This window comes from Eptatretus burgeri, chromosome 4, assembly GCF_056783735.1.
Source record: "Eptatretus burgeri isolate ZD-2024b chromosome 4, Ebu_testis_v1, whole genome shotgun sequence".
Classification (NCBI taxonomy): Eukaryota; Metazoa; Chordata; class Myxini; order Myxiniformes; family Myxinidae; genus Eptatretus; species Eptatretus burgeri.
In genome coordinates this window covers 90,664,816-90,676,728 of record NC_140964.1, presented here as the reverse complement: position 1 = coordinate 90,676,728, position 11,913 = coordinate 90,664,816, and the positions used below count along the sequence as shown (strand labels likewise).

The following is an 11,913-nucleotide window of genomic DNA, read 5'->3' as shown; positions in this document are numbered from 1 at the left end:
CAGACGGTTGCGCTGGCCAATATAAGAATTGCAAAGCCTTCATAAACCTATGTCATCACAAATCAGAGTATGGTATTGACGCAGAATGGCATTTTTCTGCCACAAGTCATGGCAAGGGCCCTTCAGATGGCGTGGGAGGTATAGTCAAACGAGAAGCAACACGTGAGAGCCTGCGTAGACCTTACGACAGTCAAATTATTTCTCCAAAAGATCTTTTCACCTTTGCTGAAAATGGTTTGAATGAAATGAAGTTCGGTTACGGGATCCAAGAGGCGTATGACGAGGAAGAACGAAATCTGGAAGAAAGGTTAAAAACAGCCAAAACCATTGCTGGAACTCAAAAACTTCATGCTTTCCTCCCTATTTCTGAAACTGCTCTTCAAGTACGTGAATTCAGCCTAAGCGAGGAACACCGTATCGAGTCAGCTATTTCAAAATCCACACTAACTTTTAACGGGAAACTCTCAGGTTATGTCACAGTGCACTATGATGGAAAATGGTGGCTTGCCTGCATCATAGAAGCTTTTCAGGACACTCATGAAGGGAAAGTGAATTTTCTTCTTCCAAACGGGCCCGCAAATAGTTTCTTTTTTCCTGACATTGAAGATCACTGCATTTTAGACATTTCTGATATACTTCTTTCCGAAGAACCAAAAACTGCTGCAGGTAGAACCTACACAATCAGTAAAAAAAGAAACAGCTGTCAAATAAAACATTGGTTGGCAAAACATCTTGACAAAAATATGCCAGGAAAAACTCTTCCTCGTACTAGTATCACTTCCAGTTCCTGCATGTGCATGTAGAAAATTTATGAACAATATACTGATATGTGCATTGGAAATATTGTGTTCAAATATTGTGCTATGTATTGTGGCGTATTGTGTGTCCAGCACCCGAGTCCCCGAACAATAAAACCATCATCACACTTGAACCCATTGAGATCCCATTTTCATTTATGCTGAGGTGTTGGAGTATATGAAGGGGTATTCTGCCACGAAAAAAATCGGGACCATCAGTTTGGCTGGGGAGCGGGGGCCCCAAGGTCAAAGGGCGCCCCAAACTATAACTTTTTGAATTACTGTTTCGGAGTGATTTTACTTTACGCAATTCGAAAGATCTCGCTTTTACGAGCATTTTGATACCAAGATCCTCCAAATTGGACCACTACAACCTGTGATATGGCCACTGGAAGATTGTGGGTCAACCGGGGGCACCCAAATTTGGGGGGGGGGCCTAAAATGGGCCCGGATTGGCCACCAGGTCTGAAAATGGACATGTTTTATCGTGGATACAAACACTTGCACAAAAAAAAGAGTGAAATCGAAGAAAATGTGTCAAAATTTCACTGAAAAATGTGTACACTTGACATGGAACGCCCCACAAGGGAGTGTCTGTCCTGGGGGCCCAGCGACCAAGTTGTCTGTCGGTGCTCCTTTTGTACTCGGGACCTGGTATTACCATTCTGCGTTGGTTTTAGCCGTTCCGCTGTTCGGTTGAGCTGGCGCAACCAAAGGGTCCCGAATTAGGGAGCGTCTGTCCTGAGGGGCCCAGCAACACAGTTGTCTGTCAGTGCTCCTTTTGTACTCAGCGGACCCCTTACAAGCATTTTGCGTTGGTTTTAGCCGTTCCGCTGTTCGATTGAGCTGGCGTGATTTTCGCGGCATCTAATTAGCGTCTGTCACCGGTATTCCAGCGGCGAAATTGTCTTTCATTGTTTATACCGTGTTGCAAGCTAGACAAATAGTATCAGAAACCTACTTGGGGCCGTTCCGCTGCCAGGTTGAGCTCGCACTGATTATGCGATACGGATATTGACCACAGAATGTCAACCCAGAAGCAGTGTCCTGGCAGACGCAGAGTTCTGAGGTGAGAATATCATCTGGCATCCCACCATGAGGACGGCAATTGTTCACCTCTTCGGTTGAGCAAAGCCCCGCGGGCTCCCGGTATATGGAGTCTGATCTTGCGTTATGTGCTCAAAGAACACTTCAATGATCGATGGATGAAGCGCAACAGTCCGATTCTGTGGTGACCACGTTCTCAGGACGTAACACTTCTGGATTTTTTTTTCTGTGGGTTTATGTGAAGGACTTGGTGTACCGAATGGGGGTTACCAACATTGGGGATGTGAGGAAGAGGATTCGGGCTGCAATCAAAACCGTAAATATAGGAATGCTGAACCAAACCTGGAGGGAGATGGGGTATCGCCTCGACGTGTTTCATGTGACAAGGGGTGCTCGCCTGGAAGTGTACTGATTATCTTGACAATACAACTTTTTGAATGTCCTTTCAAATGCAGAAAACCACATCATTGCATCAATTTCATTTAAAAATTTTTTGATTTAGCCTTCCCTTAGGGCCCTGTCACACCTTGACGTTTTAGCCAGCGTATCGCAAGGTCTCAAAATTTATGTAAAATGCTGGCGTATGCTGAACTATTGATGTTTTTTTAAGTTTTGGGCGTATAATAACGTGTTGGACGTATGCATAACGTATTGGTAACGTACACAGAACGTTTCAATCACATTTAGATAACTTATACCAACGAATGCTGAGCATGTTGTCGGCGTTCACAACCTATGCCCAACGATAGTCTAACTTATGCATAGCACGCGGCAGCGTATCGCCGACGATGACGTGGCGTAGGCTATTAATAGGCTGTGGCTCGACGATTCAAATCATAACCGCACTAGACATCGCAGTGTGAAGCCGCTGTCACACCTTGACGTTTTAGCCAGCGTATGCCGACGTATGAAAAATTTGCCGAACCAAGCTGGCACATGTCGAATACGTTATGGGTAAGTTTTGTATACGTTAAGAGCACGTTGGCATACGTCATAGTACGCTGGCATACGTCATAGTACGCAGAGTACGTCGAGAAATTTTCAGCATGTTGAAAATTTCGACATACGACATACGTTCCGCATACGCTGGCCATAAGTTGAAGGCACGTTACGAGATCGTTGACACACGTCGACACACATTACTTGTATGTTACTCATAAGTCGAAACGCGTCAAGGGAATGGTTAGCGTCGGTATTCCAGACTCAGTTTTGTTTTTTGTTTTTTTCTTCGGTATGACGGTGATGTTGACACTTCGATTTCTAGTGCGGTTATGATTTAAATCGTTGAGCAGCAGCCTATGAATTATATTATAACCGCACTAGAAATCGAAGTGTTAACATCACCGTCATACCGAAGAAAAAAAAAAAAACAGGGAGTCTGGAACACTGACGCTAACCATTACATTGACGTGTTTCGACTTATGAGTAACGTACAAGTAACATGTGTCGACGTGTGTCAACGATCGCGTAACGTGCCTACAACACGTTACTCGTAGGTTATAAATAAGTTTCGGGTACGCTAAACATTACCTCGACATGTTTCGACTTCTGAGTAACTTACAAGTAACGTGTGTCGACGTGTGTCAACGATCGCGTAACGTGCCTACAACTTATGGCCAGCATTATGCGGAACGTGTGAGTCATACGTCGAAAAATTTCAAGCATGGAAAATTTGTCTAACACCTCGGCGTACTACGGTGTATGCCAGCATACAAAGACGTATGCCAGCTTACTATTAAAAAAGCCAGCGTAATACGACGTATGCCAGCATGCTCTTAACGTATACAAACTTACCCATAACGTATTCGACGTGTGCCAGCGTTTTAGCCAAATTTTGCATACATTAGGCATACGCTGGCTAAATCGTCAAGGTGTGACAGGGCCTTTATATGAGAGAACAGGCATGAGAGTGAGTCTAAAAAAAATTAGCTGAAAAAAACGATGGGCCGAGGCCGAAGGCCAAGGCGAAAAAATTATTAGGCCGAGGCTCGGGGGCCACCCAGGCCTCCGAACGCTAAAGGTTCCAGGTGTTTTCACCTGCATTCTACTGCATTTCCTGGTCCCTTTTAAGAGGATTGTGTATAGTGTTGTCCTTGTTAACAGGGTAAAAGCATTGAAGACAATCATTGAAGACATGAAATTCATCTTGCAAATTATTAATCAATGTTGTAATGTAAATTGTTGTCAAAATTAATTGTACAAATCATGAATCAATCTGTAGGATAATATTCTTTCATTGTCTTTATAGCAAATTAAACAAAGTTGACAATAATTGATACCAAGTTGCATAATAAGTGGACAATAATTGATACCAAGTTGCATAATAAGTTTGTATAATAAGTTCACAATTGTAACACTGTTGCATCCACTCGTTGTTGAGTTCTTGTGTCAATAATGTCGACAGGCGCCTTACCACTGAACATTGTTCACTTCTTTGTCTTTTGGTTCAGGTTCTGCTTTTTCTTGCTTGCACGTTGATGGGAAAGTCTTGCCTTCTTTGCAGCCTTCTCAGTCAGTTCTTTGGTCTTGCGCTTGGTCAACTTACTGAGAGCAGCTGCACCCACTTCTCGCCTTCTTTCTTTTTCTTTGTCCCTCCTGTCTGCCAGTTCTGCCTTGTAGGTTTTGTAGGCTCCCCTCATGTTCTTGCACAGGTCTAGGTCTATGGGACTGTGCAGTTTGTCAGTCCTACTGTAGTACTCCACTGCAGTTTTTCCTGATGATCGAAGATTGTACTTGACACCCATCACTGCGCTGTAGGTCTCCATGTTTAGTCGGTGTGATCTGACATCCAAGACATCTCCCATGAGATTGAAGGCACTCTCAACTTGTGACCCATGGAAGCAGGACAGCAGAGCCTTCACCATTCTTGAGAGAAGGGGTACTTTCCACCTTCAAAGACCTTGGTCCACCAGTCGTCGATGCGAGCAGACTCATCTTCCTGAGCTGGTGGCAGGCTAGAGTCGATCTGGAAACTCTGAACCTCCAGTTCAATGGCATCACATTCCTCTGGTGCAAGGACATTTGTCACCAGACATGGCAACTTCAGGAGCTGCTCCTGGCTGACAGTGTGCCCTCTGCTGAGTGGATCAATTGCTGAGGCACTTCTGAGGACAGCATTATGCAGGGGCATTTTCTTCTGGAGGTACTTTCCACATGTCACATAGGCCTTCTCCACACTCTGCAAGAAGTCATGCACTTCTCCATCTCCACTACGGGCAGTGTTGACAATCTCAGACACACCAACTCCAAGAAACATCTTCTTCACTTGTAGCAGGTTGGCTTTCTCATCCAGGTTGAGGGTCTGAAGTCTCTTGCCTGAGGATGGCAGCTTCTCAGGTTTGACAAAGCAGGCCATGAACTCTCGGACAAGGTCCACCTGCTGGTCATTGAGCTTGTGGATCAGTGGGGCCTTCATCTCAAACAGGAGGACGTACTTCTTCAGCAGCGGGAACACTGATGTATAGAACATCAATATCAGTCTCATCAATTTCTTCTTGTGGAAGACTCACTGCAGTATACGCTCCTTTCGTGCCTTGCCATCTTTGGTCATATTCTTCTTCTTCAGAACATCATGGATCTGGCGTATTCTCTCCTTGGCTTTTGTGTCTACGTGCCTGCGATGGTAGACCTCCACAACCCATGACAAGTCGTGTGTGCGATCAGCTTGAGAGAGGAAGCCAAAGTAGAAGACAACAAAGGCATCCCACAGCCACAGATTGTCAACACTGACATCATACACAGAGAGCCACCTGTGACTGACATACCGCTCTGGCATGGTATACCTGACACCAATCAGCCCACAGATTTCCTGCAAGAACTGCTTTAAGTCAGGTGACCACTTGAAGTCATTGTAGATGTCAGAGAGCATGCGCTCTGCAAAGTTGTCGAATGGGTCGCTCAGCTTCTTGGACGCATTGTGAGCATGGTGACAGGAGTCCCCATCTATGTCCAACATGTGTGGGGCATTGTTTTCGGTGATGCGAACTTCGACTCCTGACTTGGATCCCCGCATGACTGAGCAGGAGTCCATGAGGATGGATATGCAGTTCTTCCAAGGTAGCTCATACTTCAACAAGTCAACCAGTTCCTGGTGCAACAAGGCACTGTCCACTTTGATCACAATAAGGGACTCTAGATGCTGCACTATGACCTGCGTAGTAACTGGCCAGGACACATAAGACCCTCTAATGGTTTGTGCTCGTTGACTCATCAATGTTCAGAGAGAAGTATTCCCTCTGCATTGCTGATATCAACTGGTGATGTACGGTATGTCCTAGTCCAAACCTAAGCTTGTAGGAAGCAGATGTCCTGTCCATTGTGAACTGACCAAGGGCCTTTGCATCCAGGTTGAGTGCTTTGGCCAGGCTTATCAGTTGAGGGACAAGGCTGAATGGTAGGGAATGCTGTGCGAGGAAGGCAAAGACCATGGCTTGAGCATTGAATACCCTGTCACCTATTGGTACAGCAGGCATCGGTGTACAGGGGATGGGGGCAGTAGAAGCAGCAGTGCAAGACGGAGCAGAAGGTGAGGAAACACCTGGAGAAAAAGCAAAACCCAAAGCCAATGCAGAGTAAAAAAAAGAAAACCCAATCACCATTTATCATATGTGCTTCAGAAAGTGAATACAGTGACCAGTACAGTGATTATACTAAGCCTCAGACTATTAGTCATTGCCAGGTGCTATTGGTGTTAAACAAGATTGACCCAATTCTGAGTTGTGGATTGCTTGCCAATTAACATAATTTATTACTGTAGTGAAAGTGCACCACACCACACTACACTACATTGACAGCATAGATGTTTACTGTGTACATGTATACTGATAACTGTACATGTATAAAGCCCAAGGCTATATTTACCAGGAAGACTGTAATTGGATGCCCGGATTCTCTGAATATCACGATGCTTCTTGCTCTCCGCATGGGATTCCAATGACTTGTACCCACGTCCTCCATAAACAATCTCCTTTGAGCACCATGTGCATACAGCCTTTCCTGGCTGGGCTATCTTTTGAATGAAAGCCCCACAAGCCACCGTACCGCATGGCATACGCTCCAGCCATTCCCACTTCCAGGAATTCTTGCAAGTCTTGTCAATTATTGCAGCCAAACAAGCATCACAATCCCGGGACAGCTTGCGGCTACTGAATGCGGCCATGTTTTAGAAACGACTTTGGCCTTGCACACTCGGAACACCATGCCTCGAGCTCGATTAATGCTGCTGTGACAGTTTCAGGAGTAATGCGGTGAGGTGGTCCAAATGTTATGTTAATGAATCTGGTAATGACGTCAGTGCAGAGTGCTGGGAATCTGTATTAGGGACCTCAGAATACTTTTTTTTATAAAGATCGTCGGCAGCGTGAAATCACTCCCAACAATTGACTTCACCCCCCCCCCTCTTCGGTTGAGCTCAGGGATTTGTTTTCTCTATTTTTTTTCTCCCCTATTTTTCTATCGCTATTTTTTCTCAACGGATTTGTGCTTAACTCAGGAACGTTCCTGGGTGAATAAATTCGCGGAATTCCACGAATTCGTGGAATTTTCTCATGCCGGGAGGAGGCTTATACCTGTTGTAGGGTTTATTTACAATTGTTGCCCCCAATTTTTAATGGCACCTCAGCTTTTTAGACCCCTAGGAGAACAAAACCACCATTTAGGTTCTTTTTGTGTCATTACTGCCAATGACATTACTTCCTTTACTGCCAATGTCTGAGTTATGTCTGAGATCTGGCTGGGACTTTCAGAATGAAATTTTGCATCGATAATGGGAATAAAAAGTATGCAGGGTTGACATTTATTTGACCTTGACATAATTAAGGTCCTGACCCAATTAGACACTTAAACATTTTTCACCATAACTCGACAGGTTTGTCTAATCAGAATGAAATTGCCTTCTCTAGAGAGCCGAGAGCAAGGCGTATTTGCACTTAATTTACATCATACCCATCCAGGTTAAAGATGAAGGTCGAAAAACAGTCTGGGAAAAGAAACAAACGGTTTTTTATTTTTATGTTTTTGTGTAATCACTCAATTTTGCAATGCGGAATCTCAGTCTACTTGACCTTCCAAAATGTTCTTGCATTATAATAGTGTACCTGTATTGAAGTTGTGCACCTCATATTTGATTAGTGTACTTGACCTACATTTTTCTGATTATGACCTAATAACAACATCCTTTTGATCATAACCTCAATGTCGGGGCATGGGATCAGGGCCGTCTCTCTGGACATAACCCGTGCTTCTGATACAGTCTGGCATCGTGCACTGCTCTACAAACTATCTGCCGATGGCATCCAAGGCCATGTGCACACATAACTTACTAACCTCCTCTACTCTTGTAGCCGACGTGTGCCCCTCAACGGAATCCTTTCATTTTCTCTCTCTATCAAGGCTGGTGTGCCCCAAGGCAGTGTTCTGTGCCCAGTCCTTTTCCTGATCTTCATCAATGATCTCTCTGACTCATGGGAAAATCCTCTTTATCTATTTGCTGATGACTCCACCCTCTGCCGTGACATGCCTCATCCTTCAGATAGGAAGGCCGCAGCCTCTTTCCTCTCTTCAGACATTAAAAAATATCACAAGCTGGTCAAACACTTGAAATATGTCTTTCAAATGTGACAAATTTCACACTCTCACTATCTCTCTCCAAAAGGACTGTGTGGCAAACCCTCCTGAACAATCCTCTTGAAGTTCAGTCATGTTCAAACTCCTGGGTCTCACTATCAGCCATAATCTTTCTTGGGCAAACCACATTTCAAAATTGGCCTTTAAAGCCCGCTACAGACTAGGCATCCTCTGTCGTACAAAATCCTTCCTTGGCACACCTGAAATCCTTTTGACCGAGAAAGCCTTCATCTTCAGCTTGATGGCATACTGCTCTCTCCTCTGGGCTGGCTCCCCTGCCTCACACCTTTCACAGCTTGATGCTGGAAACAAAGGCCTTCAAGATAATTGGAATCTCACGCACTGAAGCTGAGTCGATGGGTCCATCACTTTGCCATTGCAGACAGGTGGTCACTGTCTTGTATCGCCTCCTCTCTGGTCTTGCACCCTCTGCTCTTTTCATGCTTCTGCAGTGCTCACATGGTCCAGCATCACCCATCACCCATCAACCATCAAGTTTCTGATGAAACTACCTAAATCTAGGAATACTGCTCACCTCCATTCATTTGTTCCTCCTTTTTTCCTGCCTGTGCAATCGACTTCCACATCCTTTTTAATCTCATTCTTCCTTCCAGGTCTTCAAGACAGCTGTTGATTACCATTTCAGGTCATCCCCAATCATAAGCCATGATCTTTTCTACCCTCGTTAATACTCTCAAAACCCTCCAACTTCCAATTTTCCAGTTTTTCTTCCTTGGAGTTTTTCTGTGCCCATTTTGTCCACCCCATGCATGCGTATTTTGTGTCCTGTTTTTGTCTGTTACATCCTGATCCATTGAGTCAGTGTACTCACTCTTCCACGAGCTTCGACTATGTATACAAAAAAAAAAAAGATAAATTTTCCTTTGACTTTCGTGATGTCGAGTTTTATGGATAGATTGAAGATTGGGAACATTTTATTAATTTTCACTCTGTCCTTAATTCTCAATTTAAAGGGTTCCCTTAAAATCATCAGCACCCAATCAAGAAAAATGTTCTCCACGAAGGTGTTCCTTAAGTTTGGGGAAGAGATGAAAATCTGACGGAATCAAGTCGGGGATGGTGATCCTTTTGGTGGTACTTCATTGACCATCTCTTGCTCTCAGGATCGTAATGATGCACCCTACTCTCATCTCCAATTATCCAGCCATCTCATCTCCAGCACTTCATGCTTCTTCATTGACACTCAGCACTTCATTGACAGCACTGTCAATGCCGTGCTGCCCTCTGCTATCTTGACTAAACGTAGCACTGAGACATCTCGTGTCAGAATCACGAAGCTTCTGACCCAGTGGTGAGAATAACGAATGTGTGCAGACTGCGTTTTTTTTTTTTTTTCATTAAAATATCTTTATCGGTTTTGATGAAAAAGAATATGAAGCATTTCTTTTCAATATATATATATATATATATATATATATATATATATATATATATATATATATATATATATATATATATATATATATATATATATATATATATATATATATATATATATATATATATATATACAATTTCTGTTAACGTCTGCGTGTAATTTGACATATCTCCTCCAAAACTGCTGAACGGATTGTCGCCACTTTCGGCATGCGGGTACTCTGTGGTCTAATGAACAGCATGGGCTATGTGAGATCGCGCCAGATGGATAGGTTTAGGATTTTTGGGCGATTTTCTTATTTTTACATTCGTTTGCATGGCGACGTGTGACGTCACCGCTGAGAGGCGTAATTTCGTCATGACATCATCGGTCATTCGCTGACGTCATTACGTCTGTCGTCGACAGACCGTCACCACCGAGAGGTGTAATGCCACTCCTAGAAAACAGCGTCTGCAATGTAAAACCCTCTTCTGCACATGCTGACTACCTCAGAAGGTGAATTTGACACAAAAATGTAACAAGAAACATTGTATATAAAGAAAAGATTTATTTAAAAAAATATTATTTCTGTTAACGTCTGCGCATAATTTGACGTTTCTCCTCCGAAACCGCTGGCAGGAATGTGCTCATTTCCCATATACTGGGGTTTCTTAATGTGAAGACGATGCACTAAATTTCTAAGCTGGAATTGGATGACAATGTGGCTTCAACAAGATTTTCAACCCATCGATGGCCGCATTTATTCCCGTTCGGTCGCCATCGCTGAACTTTTTTCCGGTAAGTGCTGCCGTCTATCCAAAAAATATGAACTCGAGTAAGGGAGTACTCATTGCAAACACTGAACATAAACACAACTGATAATAAATAGTATAGCTCAGAACATCAGCAATGGTTGTCATGTTTTAAAAATCAGCGTGTAAGGTGGGGAACGATGAGGGCCAGAGCTCTGCCAACATTATGTACCCCGATTGGCTCTTTGTCAGACTGAACTGTCAATTTGACTGACTTTGACGAACCTCTTAGACTGTCAATTTGTGTCTGAAATCCAACGTACATATTAAAAACACCGGAAAATAAGTTGCAATAGGCCTACATCCAGATAACATCAAAGGCTATAATCTGAAGGTCGGGGGAACCAGGGAACGGGTATGAGGTCATGCCTTCATTGCCCGGATTCTCTTCTTTTCTTTGTTCTTCGAAAGCGCAGTGTCCGACAATAGATTCTGTACCTTGAATGCGTGCATGTTAACTGTTCAAATTAAAGAGATGTTCGATTGTTGGATGCACCCAAACAACTGCCGTTCATTACATTAATTGTCAATATCAACTGCCATCGTTACCTGTGTTGTGTCTTGCGTGTGTGATCTTCAAATTGAAGCATCCAAGCTGTGTTCGATCGTCGGATGTGCGCCAAAAAGTGCCGTTCATTTAAATTTACATTCTGATTCTCGGTCACCCTCCACTGCTCCTGTTCAGTCTAGGGCGAGGCCTATATCATGTAAAACTTGCCCCATCAGACGCCAACCTTCCAGTCACACTGCAGAGGATGCAATTTCCAGTCAGACTCGCATACTCGATGACCATAAACAAATCCCAGGGCCAAACATTTGACAAACTCAGAATATACCTCCCAGCCCCTGTGTTCTCCCATGGCCAACTATATGTTGCATTTTCACATGCAAGAGGTTACTACTATATATCTATCAAAGTGGACAATAATTCCTCACAAGGACTATTCAGCAACAAGACACTCACCCAAAATGTCATCCACAGGGAGGTCCTTTAGAAAACTAAGGACAGGTAACCATAGTGCATCACATCCCTAAGGACACCCTCCCCAGCTTTCCATAACATCAACTATTATGCCTCATCCACATTTTGCCACCCATTCAACTCCGTGCGGAGCATGGGTATATGCTAGTATATATATATATATATATATATATATATATATATATATATATATATATATATATATATATATATATATATATATATATATATATATATATATATATATATATATATATATACACACACACACAC

At 43.4% G+C, this 11,913-nt stretch overlaps 1 protein-coding gene across 2 annotated transcripts in view; it reads left to right on the top strand.

Moving 5' to 3' along the window:
• The window catches only part of TCTN1 (tectonic family member 1), a 78,961-nt gene that overhangs the window by 34,694 nt on the left and 32,354 nt on the right, over positions 1 to 11,913 (top strand). The window lies entirely within an intron of this gene.